This window comes from Bombus pascuorum, chromosome 2 (assembly GCF_905332965.1).
Source record: "Bombus pascuorum chromosome 2, iyBomPasc1.1, whole genome shotgun sequence".
NCBI classification, from domain to species: domain Eukaryota; kingdom Metazoa; phylum Arthropoda; class Insecta; order Hymenoptera; family Apidae; genus Bombus; species Bombus pascuorum.
The window spans coordinates 926,450-943,807 of record NC_083489.1 but is presented as its reverse complement, the minus strand read 5'-3'; the positions used below and the strand labels follow the sequence as shown (position 1 = coordinate 943,807).

The 17,358-nt window shown below is 37.6% G+C and overlaps 1 protein-coding gene and 1 pseudogene across 4 annotated transcripts in view; one reads left to right on the top strand and one right to left on the bottom strand.

Annotated features, from left to right (window-relative positions):
* Positions 1-17,358, bottom strand: part of LOC132904648 (GTP-binding protein RAD) — an 83,013-nt gene that overhangs the window by 33,986 nt on the left and 31,669 nt on the right. The window lies entirely within an intron of this gene.
* On the top strand, positions 12,545-12,666 carry LOC132904747 (5S ribosomal RNA; annotated as a pseudogene).

Below are 17,358 nucleotides of genomic sequence, written 5' to 3'. Positions count from 1 at the left end.
CCAACGATGTTAATTATACAGGAGAATTCTGGGATACTATATCCGACTTCCATTGCATATACGTATATGTTTCTTACGAGAAAATGGCAATATCAATCGCAGCGTGATAGTTACAACCTAGTTAAGCTGAATTCACATCATGCTATACGTATGCGTGCATCAACGAGTTTGCTCGCGATAATGGCTTATTGGGAACGCGGCTTGCGCATAGCGCATAGAACATCCTGAAACAGACTTGTCACTTCTGAACGTAAAAGTGGATTAAATAAATCTACCGCATACAAAAACGTGCTAACATAAATATAGCAATCGGCAGTCCTAAATCATACTTTTCTAGGCAGTCGTATACGAATAGTTGTAACAGCGTTTAATTTGTAAATTTCCTATACGTAATATCGGTGATAGAAAAAAATGTGTCAGACCAAGCTTGCACGATGTCGACGGCCACAAAATCTGATGCAAATTCGGAGAGATCGTTTTTTAAATGGAAAGATACGTTCTTTTAGTAGAGCGTTTTAAGACTCGTGCAATGATTTATGGTTTAAGATGATTCAAAGTTACCAAAGGTCAACTGCAAGGGGTAATAACGTACTTTATGCGAGCAATCGAACACTTCATCTTACGTAATGGCGATTTATTAATGCGCAAGTACGCTGCTACTTTAAATGTTCAAAGCGGTGATCTTGAGCATCGATGCATGCACCGAGAGAGGGATATAACAACATGTCGAATTTCATTCGAATTAATGGCAGAGCAAGCTCGTCTTACACGCTCTTTCGTTTATTCTATGGTTGTCGATATTTCATTGTACACTTGCCGCTTTAATTTTCCCCCTAAATAAAAATTCTCCATTAATACGAACGAAATTCGACATGCCGTGATATCCCCCTCGCAACGCTTTAGAGCATGCATCGATGCTCAAGGTCTCCGCTTTGAACATTCAAAGTAGCAGTATACTGGTACATTAATAAATCGCCATTACATAAGTACTCGATCGCTCACATAAAGTAAATTATTTTCCCTTGCAGTTGACCTTCGGTGATTTTGAATGACCTTGAACCATAGATCATTGTACGCGTTGTAAGACGTTCTACTGGGTCGTAGGTAAAAAAAAAACATATCGTTCCATTTAAAGAAACGAAGTCGATCTTCGTGTGACCTCTACGCGTCTACCCACCAAACAGCTGTTTGTATAAAATGATGTGCCCCTCGATACTACGCAAGCTCGCCCTGACACATTTTTTTCTATCAACGACAACAGCCGAGATATTCAGGTGGCCTGTTTTACATGCATCACCCTGTATGTTTCCAATTTGAAAACTAAATACACTTACGACAGAATTTTATATTTAAATTTTTAGACAAACACAACTGCGTTTGCTTGGCGGTTCATTAGAATATCTACCTTTTGTATTTTATAAATCGTTAAGTTCAATTTAGAAATTGCTATATTTTAAATTCGAGTGATTAAAGTTAAAAAATTACAAAGCTTCGGATCGATTCTGTTGTTGTTTTTCTTTTTTTTCTCGAGTAAGTGTAATAAGATCGTCGAGTTCACGGGTTCTTCTTTCCAAGATCTTTTCAAAGAGCTACGAATGTAAATGGAGGCACGCAAAAGGTCGATGAGTACTTTCTTAGGTAGTTTTCTGAATTTTGCATGCGGACTGCTCGAACCGAGTCGAGGGGAAGCAGTTACACAACGGCTTCAGCCTGACGTCTAGCATCCTCTTGGGCTTATCAGTACGATCAATCGTAATTGAGAAACGTATACGTTATTTAAATTACAAATTTGAAGTATCAGGAGCCCTTCGTGCATATTTTACAAATAGTTTAAAATTATTATATATGTACAGCGCACACTGTAAATATGAAACATTTTTATTTTCGATCAGTATGCGTTTGAAATTCTTATATTTTTCATTCCTTGTCATTTACCGCGTAAATTTCAAATAAAATTAACGTCAAGATTACATTTTATACGTTACATCTTGTACACCGAAATATTTTATTTTGCACAGATGTATGCTTAAATATCCATATTTTTTTCTCGAAATTATACGCGCAAAGCAAGAACCAACAATGAGAATTACATTTTGGATAATCATAGATACCGAAGATTTTTATTCTCCGTCAATCAATGCATAAAGTTGCCTATCTTACGTAATATCTTCTATATCCCTCATCGTCTATTATACGAGACAAATTTCATCCGCTATAAAAGTAAGCTTAAAATTATGTTTCGTACGACACACGGGCATCAAAAATTCGTATTTTCCCTCAAATTACACTCAAAATTCCTTCTACTCTCCTTATCCACTGTGCAAATTTTCAAACGAATCCTCGGCTATCCGTACTTCTAAAAGAAAAAAAAACTAGTCCTTTCGCCGTTGTCAGAACAGGCGCCGATGCATCGACCGGAACAGTTTAGACGCGTTTCACCGTCTCGGTCTTAAGTTTCAACTTAAATTAAGCCGAGGTACGAGTTGATGGCCGGCTAACAAGCTCGTCTTGCGCTCCACTTAAAGCTGGAGCACGAGCCTCCCTTAGACAAGCTTTAATACCAGCCGCGTTTCCCTGAGTCTCGATCACAAAGATCCCGCCGTGCCTTGTCGAACGTTTGCGAAGGAATCAACCTTCTGAATGGCAGCCAGTAAAGCGTTAATGGATTCTCTAAAGCGATGCCATCGACATCAGGTGTAATCTGCCGACAAATCGAGACGGCTACGAAATCCGTGGCGGAAATAAACGCAGTCAGAAAGCTCGAGGGTAAACGCGTCGATCGACGATGTTAACTCTTGCTAATGCGTTTACGTCGCGCTTCGTATCGCGCTCTCTTGCAAGATTTACTCAACGTAGGGCGCGATCACAGACGGAGATCGTAGAACACCGTTGTTGGAAATTTAGGAACGCGTAGAAGGAAATCTTTGATTTATTGGACTTTTGATCGTGCAAATGTTAATTTGCAGCGTCGAGAGTTTTCGTTGTGGATTACTTGCGTTTCTGTATAATTTTATTTGGCTTAGAGTCGACGGAGTTTGCGACTGGAGAAAGTTTTGCGTGGATGACATGTAGATGTTAGAAGTTTGTAATAAGTGGATTTGTTTGTCTGTGGATGTTTCTGTTTCCATGGGAATTTTAGAATAGCAAATACGTATAGAATATATACAAGTATCAAAAATATAGAGAACATTCGAAAACGAAATACTCGTTGTAATATTTAGCGGATGAAATAAATCTCTATCTAGCATGTTTTCATCGAAATATACATTTATTTATATGTTCATATAGTTCAGTTATAATAGTTTTCTGGATAATAAGATTCTTGTGTCGTAATTTTTACGAAGGAAGGAAATAACTAATTTGCGACCGTTTACTTTCATTACATCTTTTGAAATGTTATTCGAATAAATAATCGATAAAGACACGTAAATCTTGAGTAATAATTAAACAGATTTATAAACAATGCTATATCGAGCGAACCAGAAGATCGATTTTATTTCGATATATCTATAAGCAGTTATATGTTTTAATTTTTCAAAAATTTATATCTAAACAAAAAATTAAAACTTATAACGAACTTTAAGAATTTTATAACACCAAACGGTACGAGTAAATTTCATTGCCGAAAATAAACGATAAGAGAATAAATCGATTCGCTGACCGAGGTTACCACGATACTTTAAAGTTTACTCGTTTCATAATTTACGCATAGAACGCCAACTATCAAAAATTCGCTGATGTTTAAAGCAAGAAAAAGTCAGATCGATCGTCGCGAATTGAATTTCAAACGAGACGAAAAGCAATAGTCAACTTTAAGTTCAATTTTCCTTCCAAACAAAGTTACGTAAAATCCCTCTCTACTTTCGAATAAAAACAAGAAGAATCAACGATATTTTATCGATTCTGCTTGTAAAATAAAAGCGTTTCAAGCCTTCCAATCGATGTTATACATAACAATACACGTACCAATCTTCCTTGCGAAACACTGCAATTCTATGTCTTTTATTCGCCTTTTGAACAGAATATTTCTCGAACGTTCGCAAAGAAAATGTATTTGACATTTCGCTCCTACGAATCGAATTCAGTGAATTTTCCGATTCCCAAGACAGTGATCTTCGCTTCATGAATTTCTTTCTTTCTTAATACTAAAAATAGAATCAGGTGATCTACCGCTACCTGAACAGAGCTTCCTGCAATCGCGATGATACGTATATTTAGAAATTTATATTCTTTTACTATTATAAATATGTGGAACTCAAGTACGTAACTTTCGATCAAAATTTCACAACTTAAAAAAGAAGAATATTTTTCTAGTTTAACTTCTAACCAAGAAAATCGTTGCAGTCTATTTCGTTCTAATCTTCCATTCTCGTAATCGGTGCCCGGAGAACGCCATCCGTAAATCTAACGTTCTATTTTACCCCATTCGAGTCCATCCGCATGCAAAATTAACACGTTCGTCCGCTAACTCGTTTGGTATCATCGCAGAAGGCCGCATTGCATTAATGGAACCGCGATAAAGTCGATATGTCTCTGTTGGAGTGGCTGTTCGCGACACATTTCGAACAACAGGCGTTCTGTTTAGCGGCTGAAAACGCCGATATCCGTCGTCGGCTTTGTCCTGCTCGCGCGAAACTCAAACGGATGTGCGCTACTTGCGACCATAGAATCGACGAAGCGCCATGAATCGACCTGACGAAGACAACCAGACGGAGAAATCCGGCTTTCTGCCCTAATTTTTATCCGAAACTCGATGAGACTTGCAGATTTAATTTAAACGATGATTAGAAGGGTTGAGAGAGGAGCCGGTTAGAAGACGAAAGATCGTGATTATTAGATAAGCCTGATCAGGATTGCGATGAAGTACGATAGATTGTTTGAAAATACAGATGCAAGAAAGTATAATAATTCCAGACTCAAAACGTGAATTAAGAAACGACGTGTTCTTTCAGACAAGGGAACCGTCGATCTTCAAACAGTATTTGAGTTGAAATCAATGCAAAATAATTTCTTCGTTATTTCTTTGTTTCCTTATTGTTTATAAAAAATGTAAGTTTTGATGATCCAGCAAAATGCACAAAATGTGCGATAAATAGATGTTTGGTATAAATGCAGAGGAGTTTGTAATCAAAAAATTGGGTAGAGTGATTTATAATAAAAATTCAAAAGTATAAAGGCGACAAAGCGCAAGTAAATTTATAATAACACTGTGATAAACTTAAGGGTAGGAAAATCGTGAGAAGGAGGTTCAAAGGTTCGATATAAATACGATATAAATATAAATATAAATCGTAATTGTTTACTGACATATAAATATATAGATTTCAAACATTATTATAAATTTCAATTACAACGGGTTTAAATAAACTTTGGCAAAATAAACTTTGCCAAAAATAAATTCTAATCAAGACATACGTTTCTATAATTAAAATGTTGCTAGAACGTAAAAAAATAAAGTAAACAGGAGATAGTCTGTATTTGCAAAGTCTGGAAAATTATTCCGCCTCCGCGCAATACGTAGCTTTGTGTCGCAATTCCCACCATAACCCGGAAACACGGTACAGATACGGCAGAACGTACCACTGTATTAAAGTGGAACGCAATTCGTACCAACTACGCCGTTGCTAATTAGTACGGTTTAATTGCTAAAATTTAGCCACCAAACCACTAGGTTGGTCGATTCTCGATAGATCCTTGAGATTAACAACGTGCGTACTTCGAGCAGAAATTTCATTCCTATTAGAGCAAGTGTAGCCGCTGGTAATCTGAATTTGTAAATCTCTTCGGTACATCGTGTGAGATAACGCAAACGAAAATGTAAGAACGCGTAAGTATAATATTTATTTCCGAGATAAATCCGAACAAAATTCTTATAAAACGTAACAGGTGTCTCGATACAGCTATCCGAATAGATAAAATTATCTTCGTGAAGAATTCTGAGCTAGCATCGCGTGTTTCTGACATCGTGTGTAATTCGTAAGAAGAATCGACTTTCATCTGAAACGAGATCTGAATTTCAATATATTTCAGGAGATTAACTTGGAGGTGATGCAGCGTGAAAATTCGAATTACGACGAGTCACTGGATATTACACAATTTGTGTAATTTATGAACTCGAAGGATTAAGAAATTGATGGACCGTGGGACAGAAGCCAGAGGCCTAATTGCTTCAGTGGTTCTTCTGAAACTGTTTTTTTAGTTATTTGAGCAAGTTGTTCAGCGTAGGAAAGTTTCTTTCTGTCAAGAAAGATTTAAAAGCCAATGCTGTTATCTACAGAGAGCCATTGCCTCTCTCTTATTACATTCTTCAACTTTTTCTCTGCCCTTACAGCCTGGACTGACATCGTGACGGAAGCTTCTATAACAGTTTCTCTTTTTTGGGGATATCTGAACGTTTCGATATTTGAAATATTGGAAACATTTGAGTGTCGAAACATTTGAAAATTTGAATTTTACACGTTCGAACATTTGGATATCGAAATATGGAAATATTTGAAAATTTGAAACATTTAAACATTTGCAAATTTATACATTACGTATGCGACTGCTTGATAGAATTTAATAGAATTGTTACCCGTGTTTCCACACTCGAATGTTCGCGTTTGACTCGTCACACAATGGAATACTTATCGCTGATCGCTTTCTACGTCTCGATCTGTACCATTATTCTAGCCACGAAGAAATTCTATCTCATGTAAACGTTCCACCATCGCTGAGCCAACACAGAGTCCGAATAAACGACAAAAGGATAAAGAGAAATTGCTTTAAGGTAAGAACCACTTTGATAAACGTTATCAAAAGCAACTTATACGCTGGCAAGATTCTAGGAAAGCAAATTAGGAAACGAAATTTCCTAGCGCTAAGTGAACGATTCGAAGCGCGCAACGAAGAAACTCTGATGGTTCCATAAACAAAGTACAGGTGTACGGATTTGGCGATCGAATAGGTGAGGCAGCGTCTATTAATAAATGTTTAAACGTTCGAACGATTCGCGAAGCCTGCCAAATTGCTTTAAGCGTGCTACGTGTGCGTACAATGCGTTCGAAAATGGTTCCTCGCAATCGGAACGCGCGGCAAGCTCTCCCGAAAGCTTTGCCCGGAAAAGGATTAATCTTTTACGAGAGGACTACTCCATGGTTTTTTATTTCGAAACGTTTCCTTTTTTTTACGCTGTGCATATGACTGCGGGTAGCCTTTTTTAATTTCTCCTTCGCTTTTCCCTAAAACGTGACACACGATTGAAATACGAAATACGTCGACAGAGAACGCTTTAAACGGAAAATTGTCGGAGGATTGATAAGCTCGACCGCCGATAACTTTCCAATTTACTGGAAATTACAAACGTCAAATTTGTCTCGTGACTGACGAAATTAGAAAATTGACCGCGAAACGAACAAGAAAAGGGAAAGTTTGATCCAAAACCCAAATTTACTTATACCTTTGTCGTCGATTAAAAGCTAAGTAGAATCAGTCGCTATATAGTCGAGCAGGAAATTTGAAAATCGAATTCGACGTAAATTTAATTTTAAATCCGAATGCAAATTTATTTGCTTCTTTATCCTCGGTAAATTCGAATAGAATCAGTTGCGTGATCAGCTACTGCTAACTTCATCGAACCAGTCCCTGGATTTCGCTTAATTCTTAGAGACCAGTCTGAGAAACCAATGACTGTAAAGTCGATGATCGTAACTTTACAGCGAACCAAATCGAATAAGCAGTCTTATATCGATGTAGCCTTATTTTTATTCCAAGGTAATTTAAAACGTAACTTACTTTTGCTGCGATCTATCTTATCGAAATCTTCTGCAAATTTATTTACTTCTTCGTGCTCGTTAAAACTAAGTAGTGTCACTCGCTATATACTCAGCCACGATACTACAGTGAGAGTCGAAAGCGAGTATACTACTTGAAGATAAGAAATTTATTCAAAGACTGTTACACATATAAATAAATAATTAAAAATGAATTAAAAATTGCTCGAAAAGATGTAAAATATGCAGGGCCTTATATCATCGATTATAATAGGGAAAACTGCAAGTAAATATTATACTCGCTTCATTTTTGTATGATATATACGTATTTTTGATTCTTACTATACGTCACTTTCATCGAGGTAGTTCCTAAATTTTTTTCCTTCAAAATTGATCAATTTGCAGATCCGTTGCGAGTTTTTAATTGCATCTGATCTTTTAAGTGCTCCTCTTTCACGCGAGCGAAACGAGCGCGTAGTCGCCATAAAACATAGCTTTCCTAGGTCGGCAACCCGTTAAATGGTTGATGCCACGGTGAGAAAGCGAAGCAAGGAGTGGATAGACGAGATACGTAAATTAATAATAAGGCGTTGGCGCGTCGGTGGAACGAGATATTTCACACAGTGACTGCAAACGTAGAAAGCATCTGCAAACAGAGTCAAATAGAATCCCGTTGTTGAATTTGAGAGTAAATACGGATTTGTAAGCGGGGCATACGGGATAGAGAAACCGCGTTTTCAAGTAAAAGGGTAGCCCGGCTATTTTCCGCTCTTTGTGCCGGCCAGAATACTCGATATCGATCGGTATTTTTTTTATTCGCCTTTCATTCCGATTCGAAGCGTAGCCGGATTGCTCCTGATAGCAGCGTTCGATCTTCTTCCGATAACCGATAAATATTTGTAACTATTAATCCAAAAATTAGTAAATTATCTTTCAGGCAATTTATATTTTCTTTGTTCTGAATTATCTTCGAACTACCATTCCCTCTATAATTTTTGTCACTGAGAAATTTAAACCATTCTTTTTTAGAAATTTTTAAAGAAATTAGAATTATTTGAAATACGCTTTTCCATGTTACGAACTAATAATAATAATAGCCCGGTGATAATGTTTTTCGCTGTAATTTCTTTACGTATCGATGCAATTTCTTTACGTATCGATGCAGTCGTTGATTAAAATAATTGCTAAATCGGTTTCGTTTATCGTGGCAACGTACTATCGCCGCACGATTTACATTATAATGGAAATTAATTGAATTTGAATATAATTTCTGCTTCGATAAATTACGATATCTATGTCGGTGCAATCTGGCTTTTAAACTCGTCCTTTTCAAAATACGTGGGTAGCTGGGAACGCAAAGGGCAAATCGTTGTGGACTGTTCTAGAAAAATACTGGCACTTTTTGTTTAATTGTCGACTCCTTTTCCATGACATAGCTATCCTACAGCTTTTCTCACCAAGCTTCACGTTCTTCTTTATCCTTGAAAGCTTTCTACGGCGACGAATGGTCCGCGATAAATGCCTTAAAGCCGAGCAGCAGTCTTATTGGATAAAATCTAACCGTACAAACTTCTCGTGAAAATGAACTAAAAAAAAAAAAATTGAGAAATCTGTGTCGCCATCCGTGGGAGAAATAAAACTGTCCTTTATTGAAAAGATGATCAGAAAACAATAAACAATAGCAGGAGAAAATAAAATTAATTTAGAAGATTAAATTTATTTCATTGAAAAGATGCCAAACAATGGATCAAACAATTATAATTTTGCCTGGTTTTTCTCTCATAACAAAGTGGAAATCTATAAGCGAGGTTGACAGCTCTGGCGAGATACAAATGTGTCGCAGAGTGATCTCATAACGGTACAATTTTCACGCTCTATTTTCTCTTTATGCGCTTGTCGCGGTATTCGAATCATAAACCGCTCGAAGATACGCAATGAAATAAAGAAAGTTTTTGTTTATGTCACAAATTTAATACCGTCTGCCAGACTATGATAAAGCGTAGCATATCTCAGGATGACAAGCGATATCGTTACCTTCAGTCAGATATATTCTAATGTTGTGGTAATATTTCTGTAACCACTTTTCATAACAAGTCTGTCATTCGAGCAATGCAATCGACGTTCTCTTCCTTTTTCACGATTTGTGTTTTCTAAGCGAGAACCAGTTGTGGTCACCGAACGATACTCGACCTGCGTTTTCATTATTTTCCGATAAAACGTTGGACAAAATGATGTTACATAATTTTATTGTTATTTTATTTATTTTAATTTTATTACTATTAAAATATATTATACATAAAATAGATTTTTTTAAATTGTTCGAGACTCTTACACAACGATTAATGGAACAACTCGTAATATTCAATTTGTCCATAGATATCGTTGTTTTTGTACATTTGTTCTTCCTAAAGCGCCGAAACGCCTTACTTTTTAATAAAACACTTTACTGTATATACTTAAACGTGTAATCGTAAAAATAATTTTTAGCGCGAAGCTTAACACCTTTGCGAGTAAAATGCTTACGCGATGCTTTGAACGAGATATAGATGTGTGTGTTAATTGGTTAAAAAAAACAACTGACCTTACGCTATAGGAGTGTCACAGACGGTTAACGAAAAGTGCAATGGCGAGAAAAATAAGAAAATGCGTGTATTATATCTGTCAAGTTACAATTAAATGTAAATTAATCGTATCGTGTAAAAGTTAGATATACATAAATAAATTAACGCGACAATAAAAGAGATGGAGAAAGAAAAATTTGCATACAAGCATCGCTAATTTGATCTAATCTAATCTAGAATCTTTTTTAGAAGAGACATAACAATCGCTTTTGATAAAACAAATATTTCGTGCTAAACATCGTACGAACGACAAACGTATTGTGAGATATTTTATCGATACAAATGGAAAGATTAAAATTAATACACTTGGAAAATACAGCAGTAGTTGAAGTACGCGAGAAGCACTTTGTCAAACGACATCCTGCTTTGGGTAGAGATGGCACTTGTGCTTGTTATAACCACACAGTCTTGTAGCTCATGTACTTGTATAAGCGCACCCAGTCACGCATATATATTATATAACGATATAAATTTATCCAGTGCCACGTACCTATAGAATTAAACGCATAGACGACACGAATGACAGCAAAGAGCAGCGCTCGTGTAGTTAACGCGATTAATATCGAATAGCTGAATATTGGCCAACGGAATTTCATTTTCCATTCTGTGAGTCGAAGTTTGCAAGCAAAGTTTTCTACATCACGCGATATACATAATAAAATTATTGACCAAGTACCCCGATATAACTTGGTTGAAATACAAACACATCCCTGAATCAACGAGGCTGTAATTTGGCTGTTGTTTGCCTGAAACGTCGATTAAAATCACCGAATTAAAAATGAATCGGAAACGAATCGATTCTCTTTTCACGCTCCTCGGAATTCTTTCGAATAAAACGCGTGTTACGTCGCGCGAGATGGTCCGTGCGACGTCCCTCATGGTCCGGCCGCCAAGGCTTACACTGACCCGCGATAAACCCAAGGAACCACCATAAACCGAATCTTTTTAGCTTAATCTCTATTCATATAAGTATCTTCGGTTTATGGATGGTCCTTAAAACAGTCCTTAGGTTCATTGCACGCTCTTATTAATTACGGAGAAAGCGGATGTTTGCCTAGCGAAATAGCAGGTTCTTCCCATGAACAAGGACACCCACGAGCCACATCTGCAGGAGACTTTCTCCTCGTACTTCATTTATTAACATTGGCTATGACCAATAGGCATCGCGGATCGTTACCCTCACTTTTCTACCGAAATATGTAAACAACGAATCCGCGTTCTTAGTTCAAAATGGCACACCCACACCGAGCTTTCTTCCTTAATAGTAGGAGACGGGTTTATTACTGTTCTACAAATCTTCGAGCACTCAAGTCAACTACTGTTCTACAAATCTTCGGGCAGTCAAGTCAAATGTTGTTCTTCAACATATCAAATCGAGTCGAACACTGTTCGGGCAGTCAAGTCAACTACTGTTCTTCTAAACATTCGAGTAGTCAACTACTGCACTTTCCATCACGACGAAGTCACTCAACTCCTGATCCAATAACAGGATATCGTCATCGCTACAATCTACGCGATAACAAGTGTTGTAAGTTATTGTAAATATATATATTATAGAACTGTAGACTACAGATTTATTACATAACAAACACCCCTATTATCCTACAAGAAATAAGGGGATCGACCTGTTCGTGGTGTCGATTATTATAATCGTAACGGGAATTTACGACTCCCGTTGACGCGCTTCAACGCGATCGCGTCTCCCCGCGACTGGACGAAAATACAACGCGGATAAAAATAATAAAAAAAGGGAGCAATAAATCAGAAATTTTCTGTAATTTAAAATTGAAGAGCGCTCGTAGAAAACACTGTAAGCGGCAAAATTGAAGAGTTTCGATCTTTTATTGCGGAATCTTCTACATACCCATTGGTATGTATCATTATACATACTGTAGTCTAACACTTTGTGCGTGCAATTTCCCTCTCTAAATAGTTATTAATATCGCTAGAAGATGGTGTCACAACGTTGCCTAATGTATAGAGAAAGATATATAGGTGCTAATTGTTGAAGTGATCGCCACTTCTGAGAAAACTCTACGTCTGGTCTTCGGTTTTCTCAAGCGCTGAGGCCATCGATAGCGCATAGACAAAAGAATGCGTCGAGGACAGACCATAAACGGTACATGTGCGACGTTGGCTTCAGGGTTCTTTTAGTCTCAGGTTAACGTTGCTACCAACGCCCCTAGCCACGTTGAGTGCACTCGTTCCCGTCCGATCACGAAAGTTAAGCAACGTTGGGCACGGATAGGGCCCAGGGATGGGTGACCGCTTTGGAACTCCGTGTGGTGTTGGTGTTTTCAGGCGCTGCTACGGAGCCGGTCGGACTACGAGGCAGCCCGGGACTTCTGCGGGCGAATCATGCTCGCGAAGAGACGGGCAGCAGCCTCGGGACTTCTGCGGGTGAATCATGCTCGCGAAGGGGCGGAGCGGCTGGGGGTCCGAGCCGGCCACCCGGCAAGAATACGACGCGAGAAAAAGCAGCAGACGCAACGGGGAGAGGCCGCCATCTCCCCCAACGGATCCGGCAAAAAAGATGACGATGACCCCGGGGTTGGCTGCCCCGGGAGTCACAAACGCATCCTCTCCGCACTAGGAGGGGAAGACGCTGAGAGGAGGGCTTACAGGAGACTTTCAACCGTGATACCCCTGGGCCCTCTTCCCTGTGCGTACGAGCAGCCACGTGGTGGTTTTAGTCGGTAAGAGTCCGACACTACCCGACTCCCATTGGGAGAAGGGTGTCCATGAGGATTTCCCCACGTTAAAAAAAAAAAAAAAAAAAAAAAGGTTAACGTTGCTAGCGAAAGGATCTGGATCGGCTTACATTGTATTTCACATTTTGTACTTTATTATTCACAATATATATACTTTCAATACCTTACAATTTACCCACGCATTTCTTTAATTCCATATATACCGAATAACCTTAACACTAATAAACATTGGTTAATCGCATCTCGGCTTTTTTTTATGCCATTCATCCGAATGAATTAACTGGGTTTTCTTTGCAACTAGCATCGATGCACGAGTTTTCTCTTCCTCCTGAAAGGCTTGTTGCTTACCGTGCGCGCTTACGGTGTTTTCTACAAGCTCTCGTTAATTGTTAAAGCCCTAAATTATTTATCATAATCGACTGCGGTCCTGTTTAAAATTTCAACGTTTATTTAAGCCGGTTAACGCGAAACCTTTGATCGATTCGGCTCGCTTGGCTTCGCTCTCGTCAACGCACCCGGCTAATGAAATATCGATCCTCGCGAATCGGCATTTCGTACGTAAAGAGACGAATAGAATCGACCGGCTACGCGCTGACTATAAATTTATCTCCGGTCGTGAACACCAACTTTCAAACGCTTCGCGTGGAAGGTCGACCGCGGTGCTTTACGTCGTTTACCGTCGTCACGGTAGCTTCGTTTCGATCACGCTGATATTTACAGAGTACAATGTAGGACCTGATACAAACCAGGGATGCGATATCAAAGTAATTTTACTATGCCAACGAGCTGTACATTTCGACTAATTCATATTTTTGATATCGCAGCCTATAAGAGCTTGTCTGCTGTGTATTGGAAATATCGAGAAAATATCCTGTTATTGCGACTATAAGTCATCGAAATGGAAACACATTGTGCGGTTGACGTCTTAGTCTGTTAACTAGCTTCTTAACCTATCGAAGATCAGTTAACTCGCCATATTCGTATTTTCGAAATCTTATTTTATTTACCTAATACCATTGCATTTTATTACCGTGTCTTGTGTAAGCTTACATTGCTGTACTAATAGTCCGACTATTGATTTTTAATTTCGATATCAAAGACTAGCGGATCTCCTAGTACTTCTTCGTGTATCCTCAAAATTTCAAATATTTTTTCTAAAATCATATTTTGTCGTTTCTGCGTTTCATATCGGAGTAGAATCACGATAAGGAGGCAGAAGAAGGCAATTAGCAGACGAAACCTTAAAAGATCGTCGACCATGACCAACGCCAGGACTAATTGTCCTAAGACACCAGACGAAAATAAATACGGAATTTTTCTTTCCGTTATCAAACGCGTTATGCGTCAATTTCGAAGATAAGTAGCGAAAAATAAGTACGGAAGAAAACAAAAATTTTTTATCAAATACTCGTATACTTCAAGTATTTCCTTCAAAGACTGAAGCGAGGAGAAAGCGATGCGCAATTTTCTTAGTTAATACGATACTTTGATTTTTTCGTTAATCCGTATGTTTCTCCGGCTTTCCCGGTTTTTACGATCGAAAATAGAATTTCAATCGAGCTGCATCGATTTGATAACAGAAGTCACTTTTTAAATTTTATCTATTTAGCAAATTTTTTTTTAATTTGCACGACTAAATTCAATTTTGATAAAAGTATCAAAAAGAGAATAGGGAATAAAAGAGGATAAACGCAAAATGGAAACACATTACAAAATAGTAAAAAAGGCAGTCGATTCGATCATACTCCAAAAACCATCCTTTGTGTGTGTTTCGCCACATGATACAAAGTTTATTTCTATATTTGTCGAAAATTCAACTTTTTTCATTAAAACATTTTTTCTTCTCCGTTAGTTATTTCCGTCATTATTTCCGTCCACAACGAAATTCGATCAACGCGTATAGCGTTTCTGTTATTTAAAAACAAAGAAAAAGAATATAGAACATATTAACGATACGAATCACCAAATATTTTACTTGCGGTCAAATATGTAAATAACGATCGTGCGCGTATAATTTCCAACGATTGATTTAATCTGCAAGCAACGTTCGTCGATTCGAAGCTTGCACAGCCTCGTACCTCGATCCTCTAAATTTACGCGCAAACTGATTAATCCATACACCGCGGAAATTCTAATTCATCGTGTCCTATTCGTTTGATCCTATAACGCAATTAGAAGGTTAACGTAACCTTTCGGAAACGATGAAACGAATTTAACGCGATCTCTCGCTGTTTTAATTTTATTTTTAACACGAACGATATCGAATTTAATTAACAATATGCAGAATATTCGACCAATTAAATTATACGTGAATTTTAACGACGAACAGAGGGAAATAGATAAGATGCGTGAAAATTTAATTAACGATACGAGCGGCGAATTGTTCGTTAAATTATATATAGAAATTTATATAGAGAAGAAATATAGAAGAAATTTTCTCTGAGAAGCGAAACAATTTGTATAGGGAAGAAACATGGGAGAGATTTTGCACGAAAAGTAGGAGATATTTTAAAAGAGAAAACAACACGAAAATAGTCGTTCCGATGTATAAGTTGAGAAATTCGTTCGTTGGAGTAGAATATTACCTCATGCGGAAACTAGAATCGCTGTTTGCCAGAATTTTACGCGTTTGTATGAAGTTTCTGTAAGCCACTTCGCCGCGTTAAAAGCGTCCCATAAAACTGTCCATGAACGTTCTGTACATACGCCTTTTGTGGCAGGCGAACTATGGGTTGGAATCTTGGAACAACTCGGCATTTTGCTCGAAAGAAACGAAAAACTCTAAAAATTCTCGTTCGTTATTTTAATTTTTAATTACAACTCTTCTTGCAGTCATAGTTTGTACAATTTACTTTTTGAGATTACAAGACTTTTTAAACTGAAATAAAGAACCGAGAAAATTAATTTATAATCCGTCCTTTCACATAATTAACGCACAGAATTTGTTGCATAGTTCGGTCCTTTTTCAAAGTAAATTCGCAATTCTAAATTAACCCTGACGGCCACGAAATATTCCGAACCACGATGAAATTAGTAAGTTCAAATTCGAATCGTTGGAAGAAGAAGAAAACGTAATAGAAAGACGTACAACTTAGAAAAGTATTTGAAATATTTTCATACTGTATGCTATACAAAAGATCTCGTACGGCATACGGCACGATATAATTACCACGATTACATTGGCAAAGTTTGAAACAAATTGAAGTTACAAGATACTCTTTGCAAATATATATTCAAGAAAAATCAAAAGATCGTTAAAGCAGTGAATTATTTGTTGCATCAATGCCCTCTAATATCTTTAGATAGATGCAGCTTTAACACTAACGATGTATTCATACTAATACGTCGCCTACAGCATCTTGTTACTCGTAGTCTGGAATTTCCAGCGTGGTTACACATTCTACCATTATGGTCACGACGGTCGTGTCTCGTTACAATGTTGAATATTTTAGAAAATCTCGTATATCGCGTCCATAAATATTTTTTTTACGGTAAACATTCAAACACTTTCACGAGTGATCGTAGATCGAAAAGAAACAGAAATTCATCGGAGGGACACTCGCGGGAAAACCATCGTGAATAATCCATCATACGTATTTTGCTATTACAAGCTCGATCGAGGCTTTTAATCCTCCAGAGGGAAGGTATTTATTTATGAGAAATTATATGACACTTTCTTGACCGATGCGAAACCGATCGTCCGCGTAAAACGAGCCATAAAACTCTACCAGGCGAACTTTATATGACACGTGACGTTTCAATCTGTCGTTACAAGTTAAAACACGCAATCGATCGTCGAAGAGTCCAAACCATACGATTTATAGCCGTGTACGGTTTCAACGAACCGTCAACGGTATAATTCATGAGAGAAGTCGGCCGAGTGAACTTTAATTGTCAGTTTGTATATGCTCGAGTGTTTCAACATTTTCGCGTTGAAATTCGAATTTTGCGTGCAAACGAGGAAAATACGGAAATTTGCTACTACAGATACGATCAGAACTCGATGGCATATTAAACGCTTGATAATTGGAATGGAATATATTCTGCAACGTGTGAAAATTTATAAAACCGTGATAAAATTTCTCACGCAGCTTTTTCTATCTTTTTTCCATACATCTGTACGTAACGATAAAGGTAAAAGAATTTTATAGCGGAGTAATCGCGTAACGTGTAGAAGTTTATAAGAATGTGGTAAAAAGTTTTAATTACATTATCCGCTTTTATTATAACAGGGCGCAAAAGTACGTACATTTTAAACCCCGTTAAAATCAACGT